General features: G+C 36.5%; 1 long non-coding RNA gene across 1 annotated transcript; it reads left to right on the top strand.

Annotated features, from left to right (window-relative positions):
• Positions 1-6,517: 6,517 nt before the first annotated feature.
• LOC140167230 (uncharacterized) lies at positions 6,518-7,407 on the top strand. The gene is made up of 3 exons (XR_011861008.1): positions 6,518-6,642; positions 7,045-7,247; positions 7,397-7,407. It is a non-coding gene; the product is annotated as an uncharacterized lncRNA (long non-coding RNA).
• The last annotated feature ends 8,812 nt before the right edge of the window (positions 7,408-16,219 follow it).

Raw genomic sequence — 16,219 nt, 5'->3', positions numbered from 1 at the left:
AACGTGGTCAAAGTGTTCCTTATGACTGCCAGATAATTTATACATAATTAATTAGGTAGCCGCCCTAAATTGTATAATTAATTAGCATTTATGCAAATTAGAGGTGACTTCACTATATAGTACATTAGAACATATTAGAAACACTTTGACCAAGTTTTAAGGCAAAAGAATGCATAATAGAAGTTCCCTTAACATTTATGCATTAATTTTTTATCAAAATATTGGCAAAAATTACATATTAAGGAGCCTTTTCACTTCAGTCATATTAACTCTTTAACTACACTGATTATTGATAAAAACTAATAAGATATAATAATATTTATGAAAACTGTAGTGTCCGACTTGCTTCAAACAAAAGGCATATTGGTTGAGTGTAATAATAAAACATGCTAAGGCTATTATCTAGTTTCCAGAAAATGCCTCATATATACCATATAGCACCTTATATCAAACAAATTATAAGGAAACAAAAGAATTGTACCACTTTAAAGCCTTAATGTACGATTCTCGTCCTTTTTTGTTATTATTTATTCAAAACGTTTAAATAATATTATTAATAACTGCCAAGAAGGGCTGCTGTCCATTTTAAGCTGAAATAACAAGGTAAAGTGAAAAAAAAAAAAATCCCACTGTTTATTTTGGCCATATAGCATGCAGTTCTATGGGAGGACATAATTTTTATGACCGTATGTCGAACTTGTTTCATTGACCTACCAAGACAAAAAATTGGCTGATTCCATTTAGGTGGAAGTTGGGACATATAAACATTACAAATAATGATTTAAAAAATCAGGTTTGAAAAAATTCACCAATTTCATATTATAAGATCGTACATTATGACTTTAATAATATATTATAAATACATATCCGTGTCTGCATTCATTTAGGACCTTGAACTAACGAAGCATGTTTACATTTATCAACAACACAGAAAATGCAGATAGTCACATGTTTATTAATAATATAATATCTTGCTTATTTATTTATTTATTTATTTATTTATTTATTTATTTATTTATTTATTTATTTATTTATTTATTTATTATTATTTATTTTTGAACTGTTTTTTGATGTATTAAGCTATTAAAATTAAAAATTGACACACAAGGTTCGTTTCTGGATGGATCACAAAATGCTTCTTTTTTTCATTGGTTAAAATTAGTCATTTATTGCAGTACAATTTACTATTGCACTACCGACCCCTCTAGTATACGCTTTTCATTGGTTCCGTAAAAACACAAACAGCACACTCATGTATTTAACAACATGTTTACGCCGAGTCTGAAATAGTCTCAACAACACGAACAAAGTCCATTGCGACTGTTACAATTTCCATAAATCTCTGCATTATGCCTTGGACGAGGCTAAAAGCAATAAACACGGGGATTCCCCGACAAGCCGTAACCATTACAGCACGCTACACGTCATTGTGGGTTTTCCTGTACATTCACGCAATGTCTTGTTGACATTAACAATGAGTATTTAAAGCCGAACATGTTAAAAGCAAACCGCATTTCCGTAAATATTAGACTAAGCATGTCTTCCAGACGTGATGGCAGGTCATCGGTAGACCAATGGCGGTTTCCAGAAGCAAGACAACCGAATGTAATTACTATTCTTCGCTGGATATGTACGTCGGGTGGAGGATTCAGCTATCGGAGCTTTGTCAGCAGAATTTCTTCACGAATATACATGCTGCAAAATTCTTTTGCAACGACACCCACAATATTTTCGATTAGAGGGACTCAAAGGCAATAGCTAGTAAGGTTTATGCTCACACGGCGGCGGAAATATGCGACGAATATGAACCAAAAGCAGACGATTGTCGAATTCTTGGTTGCGACAAATTTCATTTAATGTAAGCATTTTGTCACCGGAAGCTGTGTATTTGGGTAAACGGTATGTATGTAAGGTTACTACGTACATAATTATACCACCACTGTCACAGTACTATGTTCATGTCGACGGCCTGATATACCCATAACATCATGCTATACATGTACATTTGTCTGTTAGTAAGACAATGGGCCGGGACAATGGGCCATGGCGGCGGCATTGTCAGACAAGCTCATACATTGATATTGCTGCCTGATTAAAAGGGGTATAAAAGTATATTTTATATAATTAATCGTTGGATGGCTTTACAGGTGAAATTAACTAAACATTTTTTTTTTTATTTTTCTCCCTTATAATATCATAGCTGTACCAGTAGCCACCAACTCGATTCTGATCATAACCAACGCCAGGTAAGGACACCCAACTCGCACCCGCTACCTAGAAGTAAAATGTCAACTTTTCTTTACGGATTGTTACGTGAAAATATATTGTCGGGCAATACTGTCCTGCAGTGATTGAATACCTGAATACAAACCCACTCAAGTCCATACTTTGGCCAAGTTGCATGGAAATTGTTGTTATACAAAGAACAATCTTAGTCCAGGACTTGCAATTGATGGAGAGCGACTTTTTAAACAATGTGTTTAATCAAGGAAAGTGTGTGGTTTATGGCGGTGTCCTTAACAACATACACCTATGGAGCTTTATGGTCTTACTAGTGGTTATCCCATTCCAACATGGTTGTCTTTGTATGTGATTCTAAAAAACATCCCAAGTCCGGATTTAAAATGGCCACGAAGACCCTAAAATGGTAATCGTCATACCTACTACAGTTTAACCCACTCATTTGCATGTAACTTGCACTATTGGCCATATAAATCAAACTGAAGGAATTAAATGATACACATATTTTTAGTTTTCTCAAAATCACTTCTCATGGACTCTGGGTGGGGTTTGTATTCATGTGTATTCAATTGGTAATACAAAGTAGAACATATGCTAAAGCCTAAGATAAAGACACAATCTAGAAGTGCTGCAATGGGGACATGTCCAGGGGACATGTCTTGTCCTTAAGTAAGTCACCCTGACGACCCAATTCAAGAATTGTCTCAAAAGTGGTTCCAAATAAATAGTACGTACGTCTTAGATCCCAATATCAGAAACAGCATTCACAGGACATGTCACGAAATTGTTCTATTCTTGAAGACACAAATTACACTTACGATTCACGACTTTTCAAACAGTCAAAACTAAAATCTAATACTGTCACGACTGTGAAATTGCTTCCACGTGGTGTCCCATGTACCTGTTATATTTGTTTAGGTTGTTGAGACCATCAATTAGATGATCTGGATGACGAAATCATACTGAAGTTGTTGAAGCTGAGTTGCGTAGAATACACGGTTCCTGATGTTTGCTCGTTTTATAACACTCGAGGATGTAAAAATGAGAAAACCTGCACATTCTTGCACGTTTGCCTGTAAGTGTAATATAATATAGCAAAAATATAAGCCCTATACCCACGGGGGCACTCCCATATATTGGTACGCGTCATGTGCCTGTCAATAGGCCCCCTTTTTAAAGGCAAATCTGCCACCTAATGACCCCCTTTTTCATCAGCTTACACCCAATGATCCGCTTTTTTCTTCAAATCTGCCAGCGCACCCAATGACCCCCTTTTTCATCAGCTTTACACCACTGCCAGTAATTTATTGCGCCTTCAGGGCACTTTTAACATAAATTTTACATTTTGGTAGCCCATTGTTGCAAAATTGCTCATTTCTTGCACATATTTTGCCCAGAAAGTTACCTTTTCACGGGCAATGACGCCCAATTTTAGCATTTCACCACTGAATGATCCCATTTTCTTAGATAGACCCCAAGTTTTGTACTCTGGTAGGCACATGTACGTCCTTTCATATTCGAGTGCCCCTCAGGCCTATACCATTATAAACCAAATATTTTTCAATCGTAATTTATAGAAATATTTTGTGTTTCCTGTCATATTCGTGTCTATATTGTCAAGTCACAAACCTTTAGAATACCACTAAGACTGTGGCAAAGCATGCGTATGGAAGATACTAATCATTTGGGGAATACTACCTTGTATTGAATAAATTTCGTCACAAGTGCAGATGTAGCACAGGTATGTGCTGGACTCAGATGATGATCTTTAAATAGCTCGCCACTTCTGCTCGCTATTCGTGGGGGTGTCGCGGTGAACGGTCGTTTCGTTCGCTGTTGCTCCTTCGCTCGCTATTCGAAGGGCGTCGCGGTTTCTGCGTACGGCGCTAGTTCTATGCAGACATTTTTTATCATTATGTCCTTATAAATGGTCGTATATAATTATATGGATCAAACCACAGATCCTTTGTCAGGGCAAAAGGGTCTCAAGACTGAGGGATCTATCCACTTTTGAGTAACGTTCATATAGATCAGTAATTCGAAGGTCATTTGAAAAGTCGGGTTCAATAATTATTGATGTTGAACATGTAGCAAATTGTGTTTAACTATTTATTAGGGCCTATACAAGGTCGTGTGTATAGGAAAATAACAGTCGAGGTGAAAGATATACACACAAGAAATATGATGACTTTTACTTTTGAACTGACCATTGCTGACGTTTAATTTCATCCATTGCTCTGAAATGTCACTGCAACAATTTTCGTTTCGAAATTGAGAACTTAGCATTAAACATAAATGACCGTATGCATATTCAATTTGTCATAATGTTTGATTTTACGCGATACTGCAGTTACTGTCCGTTTTCTATACACAATACACAAAATAGCTCACCATTGACGCGTGACCTCTACAAATGATGTATGTTGGAAGAATGGGCACTTGACTAGTTAACATCACTGTGTGAAAATAACCAGCCAATATTTAAAAAGTATTCTCCAAACTTCTAGCAAAATATATTTCTCTAACATGATGCAGTCATGTCTACAGTTCATAGCACAATTCGACCTTTTGCAGGACTTAAACCCCATTAAAAGCTATTAAACCAAGATAACACTCATTGAAAACAGCTCAACTGAGTTAAATCATATCTTCTCTGGTTAAATACACACAACATATGTGTCTGCTTTAAACGCACAATGGAGCAATGAGCTGGGATTATACTTTCAGTTGGGTGAACGATTATAAAAAGCGTTTAGGCGCTAGAAACAATTGTGTGTGGTCTTTGTTTACGAAATGAGACAATACGTGCTTATTGTTAACCAGCGTTCTTGAAAATGAGAAACATGGTGGTTTGCAGACTTAACACGGCTGTTGAAATAATTTCTTCATATTTTTTGGTGTTATCTGTCGTTTACATATCCTTCCTAAAACACCAAAGTACGAGTATTTCCAAACATCTAAAATTAGCTAAAAATTTAGGACATGTTACAAAACTATATTGTCTAGAATTTTAGAAGAGTACTTTTAATATTGGCTGGTTATTTTTCACACAGCGACGTTAACTAGGCAATGTACTATTACATATCCTTCCTAAAACACCAAAGTACGAGTATTTCCAAACATCTAAATTAGCTAAAAATTTAGGATATGTTACAAAACTATATTTTCTAGAACTTTAGAAGAGTACTTTTAATATTGGCTGTTATTTTTTCACAGCGACGTTTTTCACAACGTAGGCTAGTAGAGGCACACGTCAATGGGAAAAGAGCACTGTGTATTTTGTATAGGAAAACGGACAGTAACTCCAGTATGAAATTACAGCGTAGGTTAGATGTTCAGAAGGGCTGCAAATTTCGTAGAAGTACATGAGTGAGGGCAAAGCATGGCTAGCTCATATTAGCCAACTTCCCGTGTTAATTGAACGGAGATTTGACTGAAAATATTGAGCTATATTGGTAACGGACTAGCTCCGTTCTGAAGGATGCCAATACAAAACGGTGTTAAGCTATATTTAAAGTATTCTAAGAAATTCTAGAAATATAGTTTTGTAACATGTCCTAAATTTTTTAGCTAATTTAGGTGTTTGGAGAGGGTCGTACTTTTGTGTTTTAGGAAGGATATGTAAACGACAAATAACGCCAAAAATATGAAGAAATTATTTCCAAACCGTGTTAAGTCAATCAATCATTATGTTGCTCATTTTCAAGAATGCTGGTTAACAAAAAGCAGGCCATTGTCTCATTTCCTTGTGAACAAAGGTCCATACCATTGTTTCCTTCCGTTTCCTTTATAATCGGTTACCCAACTGAAGCTATAATACTAGCTTTATTGCGATATCGCATGTAAAACAATGACATGTGCACAACCAGAGAAGATCCGATTTAATCAGTTGAGCTGTTTCAATGAGTGTTATCTTGGTTTAATAGCTTTTAATGGGGTTTAAGTCCTGCAAAGGTCGAGATGAATTCTACTGTAGACATGACTGCATCATGACACAAAGTCATGAAAGTGAGGAATCAAAAATGCTTGTTTTGTTTCTAATATTACGATCATTCATAATAATAAATTATGTTACATCATGTGTCTCCAGTGATTTACCGATTTTAGGCACTACATAAAGGTGTGACTGTAAATTCGCGGATCGGTGTCGGCATTCCTCACAACATTCTTGACCAGCAGCCACGAAAAGTGCTACAGCAAGTTTGGGATTGACGTGGAACAGGTGACCCGAAGGATCTTGGTACGAATCAGTTGATTTAAAAAGGATGCAGAAGGTGATGATGACGACCATGATGACGAAGAAGACCCTGATCCAAAAACCAATTGCTAAGGCTGACGAAATGATAGAAGTAACTCTTCTGGGCAAATCTGCAACGCCAAACATCTGCCAATATGACCAAGGTGAACAAGTCGTTAACTCATCTTATCGTATAAGTAACTTATCGTCAATGTACGAGTGTTCTTGCCCATCGTAATACGACAGTGAGGTTTCTATAAGCTAGTGTAATGATCCCTAAATAGTGATTGAAGTCTTAGACTAGAACCCAAGACCAAAGTGATGACCATCAAAGACCAAGAACATCTCCCCAAGACCTATACAACCCATATTAAGGCACACACCTGTTTTAAAGAACTCCGAGGTTTTGAAGTGAAATGAACTGGCATCAATTGACGCTGGAATATTAATGGTTAACTCTGTTTGTATGCCAGTAATGTAGAGGTAATAGCATGTGGTGCATGGCATTTACAAATATGTATCACCAACCCAACACATATATTATATCATATTAATATCATTCCTAGCCGGATCAGCTGTTCGTTTGCATTTTTCATCTCGGAGGAAAATGTAACTATGATGAAAGTGTTTAATCTTCACACGGAGGAACCGTTTCAATGGCAGTGGTATGGAAATTGACGATAAATGATAATTTTGCAGCAAGCCGCAATTTGGAAATCGAGAAAGCATTTTGTAATGCAAAGCAAAACACAACTCAAGTCAATTTCCGGTAGGTTATATCAAATTATCAATTCTGTAACATATTTTAAGTTGTTGCGTACTTGATCTTCTTAACTAAGTAATTGTTTTGAAACAATGAGTTTTACAGTAAGACAATAACCTGCAATGGTAATCTGATAACTATGGTTTGCTTTTTAGAGGTAGTACGGCAATATAATAATCGCTATTATCGATCTCAATAAGCACCAAATGACAGGAAGCACAATAGTTCGAGAGGGAAATTCGTCGCCTTGGTCCACGTTTTGAGAGTCAGGTTGGAGGAGTGCTTGCTCACCACATGGCTATGGTATTGAAAGATGATAATGGGCAATATATCGAGTACGGAAAGAAGGGTATATTTTTGTTTTGCATTTCGTTATCAAATTCTTTAAAAGCTATAATTGTGATTTGAACAGAATAAGCAACTTTGCTAACCGTACTCCAGAGGTCACACCAGCATCCTCGTATTTATACTACTTCTTTATAAGATAAAACATGAAAATATTAATCTTACTCGTACTTTCATAACATTGCTGCGCAACATTCCAAAGGACGTTTTTGGGCTTGTTGGAAACGTGGATCAACATTTTATAGTTGTTTCCATCATCTTGTTGTTTTGTTTTGTTGGCCCTGTCCAATCATGTTGAAACAACCTGCATTGTGGGCGAATACAACACGTATTAGTGATGAACCCATCAAAACATTTGTATGAACATGAACATCTTAGTGGTTATCATTAATCAATCATTTAATAATTAATTTTGTGGTTGTGCTAGAGCAAAAAAAAGGTACAGAAGCGGTAATAAATAGCAAATCTCTGGAAGAAGCTTACAGAAGCTTTTCTTAGTGGTGACCAGCAAGGGCGACTGGGCATTTGAAACAGGGCATCATCGTTAAATTGATTTCAAAAATATGTAAGCAAAGAATCAACGAATCGGAACACAGAGAGAAGTGAGGGCGACGACCACACCGATTTGCCCAAGACCGATGTTAATGAACGGGTTCAAAAGGTAATACCTTCTGGTCTTGATTTAGGCCATAGATATTAAAGTATTTGTCAATGACGTTGAACATGTTGAAGGGGTTGAGCGCCGCGCGAGACGCGAGCAGAGGAGCGCAACACAACAGTGAGTGGCTAGTAATCAGTATTTAAAGCCGTTACATATAGACTCGACATATTTCTATATGTATAAAATGGTAAAAAGTAGTCCAAATGAAATAGTAGTAGCATGAGGGAGGATAAAATTATGAGCGCTTCCTATCCATCTATCTCATCTATATAACTGACACTATGGACCACAATAGCCTCATCCCATTGGCATAGTTCAATAACCTCAATTAAACAATCATAGTGCAAATTTTGACCTCAAGTTGCAGAGTATGAGTTTTTGTACCCAATTTTTCAAAGGTCATTCAATGAATGTACAAATGTATTGGGGTTAAAGAACTGTGCCTTGATAGATGAGCGTGTTGTAAATCCTAGTGTGATGGAAACAGTATAAATAGCCAAAAAAACTTTAAAACGCTGTTTCACAAAACATCACTGATTTGGCCCAAATCTGATATGCGATGATCATCGAACCATTTATTGCTTTATAAGTTATTGTGTTTATAAGCACCCTAACACTTTTGTCACATATAGGCACAAAGATGCGTCAACTGCTTTGACATCACTTCCTGACACATGGGGACAAAGACGTTGTTTCAAACAGAAGATTTCCAACTTTGCTATGTTTCCGAGACATCTGATGAATTTCGAGATGCAGCACGACATTTCAAAGCAACGATGCCTCTATCGCTTCCATTGTATCAATCAAAAGGGTACAAAACGTGGAATTGTGGGAAGAGTTCAACAGTAATTAACCTACCACCGTGGGTAGTTCAACAGGTAAATGTCAGCCTTTCAGTAGTTTTGGGCCAGAAGCAAATACTTTCATTAGACCGTTCCTTGGAACAGGGTGCCCATTATGGTGTTCACATCACCTCACCTGTCATGTTGTACTGATCATCAACTTATAGTCCATAATAATGCAATCCTATTAGTTCATATCGTTATGAGGATTATGAGTTTGACAGAGAGCCAAATATCGATTCGTCATGTTGCGGCATGAATTCTTTTCAGCTGACATGATCAGAGAGATATATCAGCATATAAAATTAACGGATTCAACGTTGATAACTCACTGACAAGTGAGGATGGAGGGCGACAATATACAAGATAATGCCGGTGATGCGTAACATGAAGTTAATATAGCAACGAATTGATATTCATCTCCTGTCACACTCGTATCAATATGAGCAAATTTATTTAATTATGCATCACATACTTAATCTAACATTTTATTTTTATGATAAATTTTCTGAAGAAAACGAAAAAGATGGAGAAGAAAAGCGGAGGGTATCGATCAAAGAAGAAGAGATATTGTTTCACGGGACTACGGAGCATGTTGTCTATGCAATTTGTCAAAATTTTGATCACACCGTCTCAGCGGAACACGAGTTGGCGCTAAGTATGGCCAAGGTAAAATAGAAAAACACTCGCATGCGTGACCGTATCACACTCCATGCTTGCACAATTCCAACCCCCACCCACACCTCCCACGTAAGTACGGTTAAAGTAGAGATGGATATGTACCAGTTTCTTGTTTTCTGCGTTTTGTGGTATTTTATTCTATAAGCTGTATATTTGTGCGCATATTGAGGGCCCAGGATTGAGGGCGTTTTTATTTTTATTAAAATCATATTTAGCCATCTATTCCTTTCATTTCATGATAAAACGTTTTTAGAAAATTTCCGTCATAATTGTCATTCATTTCATTATTCTGAAGTTTTAGCTGAAAGTATATACAAGTGCTCATATCTCGTAAATATGGAAACAAGATTTAATATGATAAATAGCACCCCTCCAGTGTTGACATTTAAAGTTAATAATGACTATAGTTATAATATATGCAACTGCGGGTCGCTCCCCTTGATTAATAAATATGTTTGACATAACATAGGTTAATCTGGACATTATCTCTTTTTTAAACTCTTAAATCTTAGCAGCTCTGGAGTTTTATTGTGGTGGGAACCTAATTCCCTTCATTTTTTTTTAAATACAGGAGCTTACTTCCACAAGAGTGCTAACATTCCGGATGGCTTCGCGCCAAAATTGATTCCAAACGGTACACAAACGTATAGTTCCTTGGTTCTGCGTACTCGTGGGGTCATTCACCAAGGGCAGTAAAGACCCATGACGTCTGGCTCCAAAAAGATCCACGAATTCCACTAGGAAGATTTCTATGACACGTGTGGATGACACTGCGAATCCATGTATATTTGTTACATTTGAAAACAACCAAGTGTATCCTGAATACATCTGTTGCTCACGCGTAAAAATATTGTGGAATGGAATCAATTCATCATTTCTTTGTGCAGACCTGTAAAAGTGGTTAATATTGCCTAAACTTACAGATATTGGAATACCAATTTCTCTATAATAATGATCTCCATAGACTTGGGCATGTAAAATGTAAAGTCCACAAAAGAATGGAATGACATACAATTATGTTATAAAATTTCAACATAATGATCGATAGAGCAAAATACTAGCTTCATTAAAAAGGGGCTATACAAATTATGTGTTGTTGTATGTATGGTCCGGTTCAAAAATGGCCCTTTAAAATAAAAGTGTCCTCGGGTTGCACGCTCACGTCCTAAATCAGAGATCTGGCATACTATGAGATGAGACACTCTGGCACAAACTGCTAATACCATGCTATACCGCAGTTGAAGACAGGCAAAGTTCTTAAGCTGTCGTCGCCGGTCAAGTCTAGTTACTACGATCGTGTAATGAGAAGATACCATAGAGTCCTACCGTAGAGGTCTGGAGGAAGAGACGGCCGAATTTAATAACTTATATTAATTTATTAATTTATCAGGGAATCAGCATTTTTGTACCGCTAACAGTCCGGCCCACCGCTGTCAATCATAGTCCTTCAAGTGAACAAAAACAAGCCTGGCAATGACGTAATCTTAATTATAAAATGCGGAAATCACAATTGACATGTACTGTCTGTTGTACTCTGTCTTCCCACAAGTGCCTGAGTGTCCTGCCTAACACAAAACAATGCTAATCCACTTTTAGAGTACCAAAGTGTACCAAAATGACAAATGTCAATGAATGTTGATTTGACATCAATTCCATTAATGAGGATAGCTCATAGATGTGTTATAATGCGTGTCATATTTATACAAACGTATTTTGTTGTCACATGACAACTTACGCGAAGAGCATTAAATGATATATCTATTATATTAAGCGATGTGAAATTTTTTACATGGTTACATTCAATCAATTCAAATTTTACCTAAATGTAAAGTTTCAATCATTAAAACGGTTTTATCAGAAAACAACATATTTATTGTACAAATTTATGATAGTATGTGTGTGAAACGGTATTTATAGTGTTGTAATTATAGCTATGCATGTTTATAGTATAACAATTATAAATAATAAAATTCTGCTTTCAACTATACAATTCGCTAGTTTCTGTACTTTGTTGTAGAATATTAATTCTTGGATCTTGATTTTGGTAAACCCCAGATGCGATTAAATATTAATTACTCTTTAACAGGAAAATATCTTTATGATATCAAACATTTTCTTCTGAAATGATATGGACCTTGATGTGACATCGATACATATTTTGGCCACATTAGTCTGAGCAAGTATTAAACCCCTACTAAACATAAAGACAACATGCTTCAATTTCGCATGATATCTTATTCCAAAGCAGTTTCTCATTTCTGATAATTGTCCTGATTTTGAACATATCAATCGTCAGTATCCCGCCCTTCTATTATTAAAAGAAATTTGTTCTCACGCTCTCCGGAAATTGGCTCGTATGTTTATGAATGGTATGATGATTGAATTTACGTTAATATATTCTTCATGTTTAGCTAACAATTTTGTAAGATATAAATTCCTGGGTGTTGAAAGAGATCTAGCCCGTCAACTGGAAATCCAACTATTTGGTAATCTGCATTATTCATTAATCATCTTGATTATTCATTAATCAATTTAATTATTATTAATCATTTATTAAACACGGTCACGAGGATACTCATTTACGTGCGGACCAACGGAACTAATTAAGGGATGCGAGAGCGAATTGGTTGCACTTAGCGCAGCCGGCTGCGCTGGCCTCACTATTCTTTTAATTTACGTAACTGTCTGGCTGCAATAGTTACAATACGTAACATAGGAGTCATGGTATTTTGAAGTTGCAGCCAGAGTGTACGTAAAGAATGAGGATTATATCTGCTTTGGATAAACAATGTGGTTTGCTGTACAACCACATTCTATTGTCACCTTAATATACTGAATGCTATTTTATGTGTTTTGGTATTCTTACTACATTCAAAAGTCAAATGTATAGTAAGGCGTAATAATTATGTGAAATACATAAAATAATAAAAACACGGACACTCCAAAAATCATTCATTCATCAGCGGTATTCAAATGTTACCAGAAACGGTGGCACAAGGGTTTATTATCATAAAATATAGTTAAAAATGCAAACCTACAAATATAAAATAATATTTACAAATACAATATAAGATTACAATACAACGGTATAAATACGGTAAATATGATTATAACCAAGGTCATTACTATTAACTTGATAATATAGATTAATCAACTGTAGGCCTAATGCAAGAAATGCCCAATAAGTAACATTTATTAATGAATGTTGATATACCTTGGTAAAGTCACTATGAAACATGATAGAACTAAATAAGCATGCAAAGGAAATATCAAAAGTTATTTACAGTGTAACAAAATAATGCTAAAATAGGGTTCTATTTAATACATATACTTTTGCACAACGAATCTAGGAAACAATAACACAATGTTTATAGTCTCTTGATTTTCGTCCACTTTGTAGTAATAAGGATTTGTGGCTTTCTGGGCTATTTATTGGCACAATAAGCCTTTATGCCTTAGAATCCACCCACTGGCTCCTGGAGGCGGGTCGCAAGGTAGGCGATAACAGAAAACTATTACTAGCGCAGCCGGTCGCAGGTAGCGGGCCAACTCTTGAGTTGGCCTGCCCAGCCTTCAAAGATTAGAGTGCAAGCCAGAGTGCAGCCGGCTGAGCGCAGCTCTAAAATACAGATTTGTTGTTCTGAATTGATATCGACAGGCTTTATGTGTTTCTGAACTATTAAATTACAGTTGTTTTAAAAAATAATTTCGCCTATTTTGTGGGATTCGGAGAGCACTTCTATTGCAGATATTGCATCAAATTGTATTCGAATACGAGGAATGTCCATCTGATATTAAATAATCTGAATTTTTAATTCAAGGATATAATAAGCAAATTTTATGGCAAATTATTAAAATTGATATTTTTATACTTAAGAGTCTCGGTTAAAACTTCATAAATTCTCAATGATTGGTGTACTTAAAGTGTATGTAGGGAGGATGTCACAGACTCAATAAAAATAACCTGTCTTATATTTGTTTTCACAAATATGATTTTGATTTACATCGCGTATATTCATGAGTATGAATCAGATAATAATGGTAGTACTGGCAAAATTTTATATATAAGCAAGAAATTTGCACCCTATGCTGTAAATCTATATTTCCGTGGGTTTCAAGCCCTTTTTGATTTTGACCTCTCAGATTGTGAAAATGTTCTGTAAATAGAAACAGGCATTCAAAACTATACACATGCTCATCCTCCATGATGTATCGGCGATGCGTGATCCAATCATATTTCAATATTTGTAAAACGCGCACGCAAATTGAGGTTATTAATATCTCATAATTGATGACCGCAAAATGCGTAATTGTTCAAATCGACGCAAATATTAGTAACATCCTGTGCAAACTGCGTACGCTGGACGCCGTATTTGGATTGCGTGCGCTACCGTATTTGGACAGGTTGTAATCTGCACTTTGTTATTGGTCGTCCTGTTTAACTTAAGCCTGGTTGATATTTGAAAGGTAAAATGAGAAAATTGTGGCTTACAAACTTTTAAAGAAAATTTTGTGTTATTTTGTGTGCTGGAAGAGACAAGAGTGATTGCTATGAATGAGGTAAATAAATTTTGTACCGGTAATATGTTGGGTACTAGTAGTTATAACAAAATCTCAAAATAGTGCAGCAGTTAGTTTATAACATGATTTTCTTTTCCTTGTATTTATAAAACACAACAAAAGTACATACATATTTTGCACGGCCTCGCGAAATAAAACAACGTCTAGAGTATAGTCGCGTTAATAACTTTAAAAGTGAAAAATATTGTACACCGTTTAAAAAATATTGATTTTGCGTGTTTTTACGAGAAGCGTTTGGTGGTCTGCGCCCGGAAGTGTATAGGTCACAGTGACTCGTAATTTGATGCATGTTGATCATATTACATGTGGTACATGTAACAGGCGTATATCGTGACATGGCCACTTTTGCACCGGAATAATTTTCTATGACGCCATATTTAACAGGCCCTACTTGGTTACGCGTGATGGAATAGTACGCATCAGGTTATAGGATTTATCCATGGTTTGACAGTTCTTATTGCAACAGATGCCAATTCAGCAGTGAGTGCATATATTGAAACGTCCCCGGCCGCGCCTGCTCACATCATGTGTTGCGGTTACTGCATCAACACGTCTGTCCAAAACTACCCCATGGCTTCCTTCGCGAGGTTGGGGAATCTTCACACTGATGTTACAGTAGCTGTGTTGTTTGAGAAGTTCTCGCCTATTGGCCCGCATTTTGGTCCATTCGGGCATGTCGTGTGATAAGATCACTTATCGGTCTTTAGCTACATGTATATTTAGAACTTTCAGCAACCAGCAGATGGTAAGTCAACGTGCAAAGTTGAAGGCAAAGTGTATTACCGGAAGTGACGAATTAGATCAACAAACTTCAGCAATAGATAATTATACTTTGAATATATCGCCCCTGCACTACAACGTTCACGCGATACCTAAGCAATAGAAACCACAGGATGTCAAAGAACAGGATAAAGACCTGACCGTAATTTATAGACTATTCATGCTGATAACTCACACCTGTATGATTAGTATCTTTGAAAAGGAGGTATTGTATTCAATCTATGATTGCAGACAGACACGTGGATGAGTCTCAACCTGCTTATAGTGCAGCGCAACATATTCAAAAAATTGTTTTCATTCATTGCTATTAATTGATTATGTCACTACGGCGAATTATCATCTTTAACAGTGCCCATTGTTTTTTTGTTTTTTGCTATCGGAAGTTAACTTGAGAAGAAACGACAGAGGATGAGAGATTTACGTTAGTTTGGTACCCCGGAATTGAACCTTAGACCACGGCGTGTCAAGCATAATCGCCGACCTGTGGCTGATGGGGTCGGTGGCCATTGGGCGATTCCGCTGTGCATCATGGCGATTTAGGGTGATTGCGTCATGACAGGACGTGGGCGGTAATGCGCAGTGGTTATTCTGCCTTGTTTTAGGTACTACTACTGCTGTTAGGTTACCAGGCTCCAACTAGGAAAAATACACATTTGAAGTTAACCCCAACACCGCCCGTATTTGCTACCGGAAGTTAAAGAAGTGACTCAGGGTTGTGCAGTGGTTATCTTAGTGGCGTTTTGGTGATATTTACTGGTGCTATGGTTAAAATTGATAGCAATAAGATGACTTTATCCAATTACACAAACATCAAATCAAGAAACTAACTACCAGTTGCCTGGCCAGCGATTCCGTGCGCCATAGGATATGGGATGCATGCATGCAGTGGTTATTCTTGGGTATACAGTACTATTTACTGAAAGAAGGCATAGGCCCCAATCTAGGAAAATACACATATTAGTTAACCCTACACTGCTCATGACTTTTTTTATTTATCGGAAGTAAACGGAAGTGGGCTTGTGGTTGAGCATGGTTATTCTTGTGGTGCTTTGTGATATTTACTGGTGTTCGTGTTAGGGAAGTTAATA

This window comes from Amphiura filiformis, chromosome 13, assembly GCF_039555335.1.
Source record: "Amphiura filiformis chromosome 13, Afil_fr2py, whole genome shotgun sequence".
Classification (NCBI taxonomy): domain Eukaryota; kingdom Metazoa; phylum Echinodermata; class Ophiuroidea; order Amphilepidida; family Amphiuridae; genus Amphiura; species Amphiura filiformis.
Note: the sequence above shows the minus strand (reverse complement) of the source record. Positions and strands in the feature narration are given on the sequence as shown.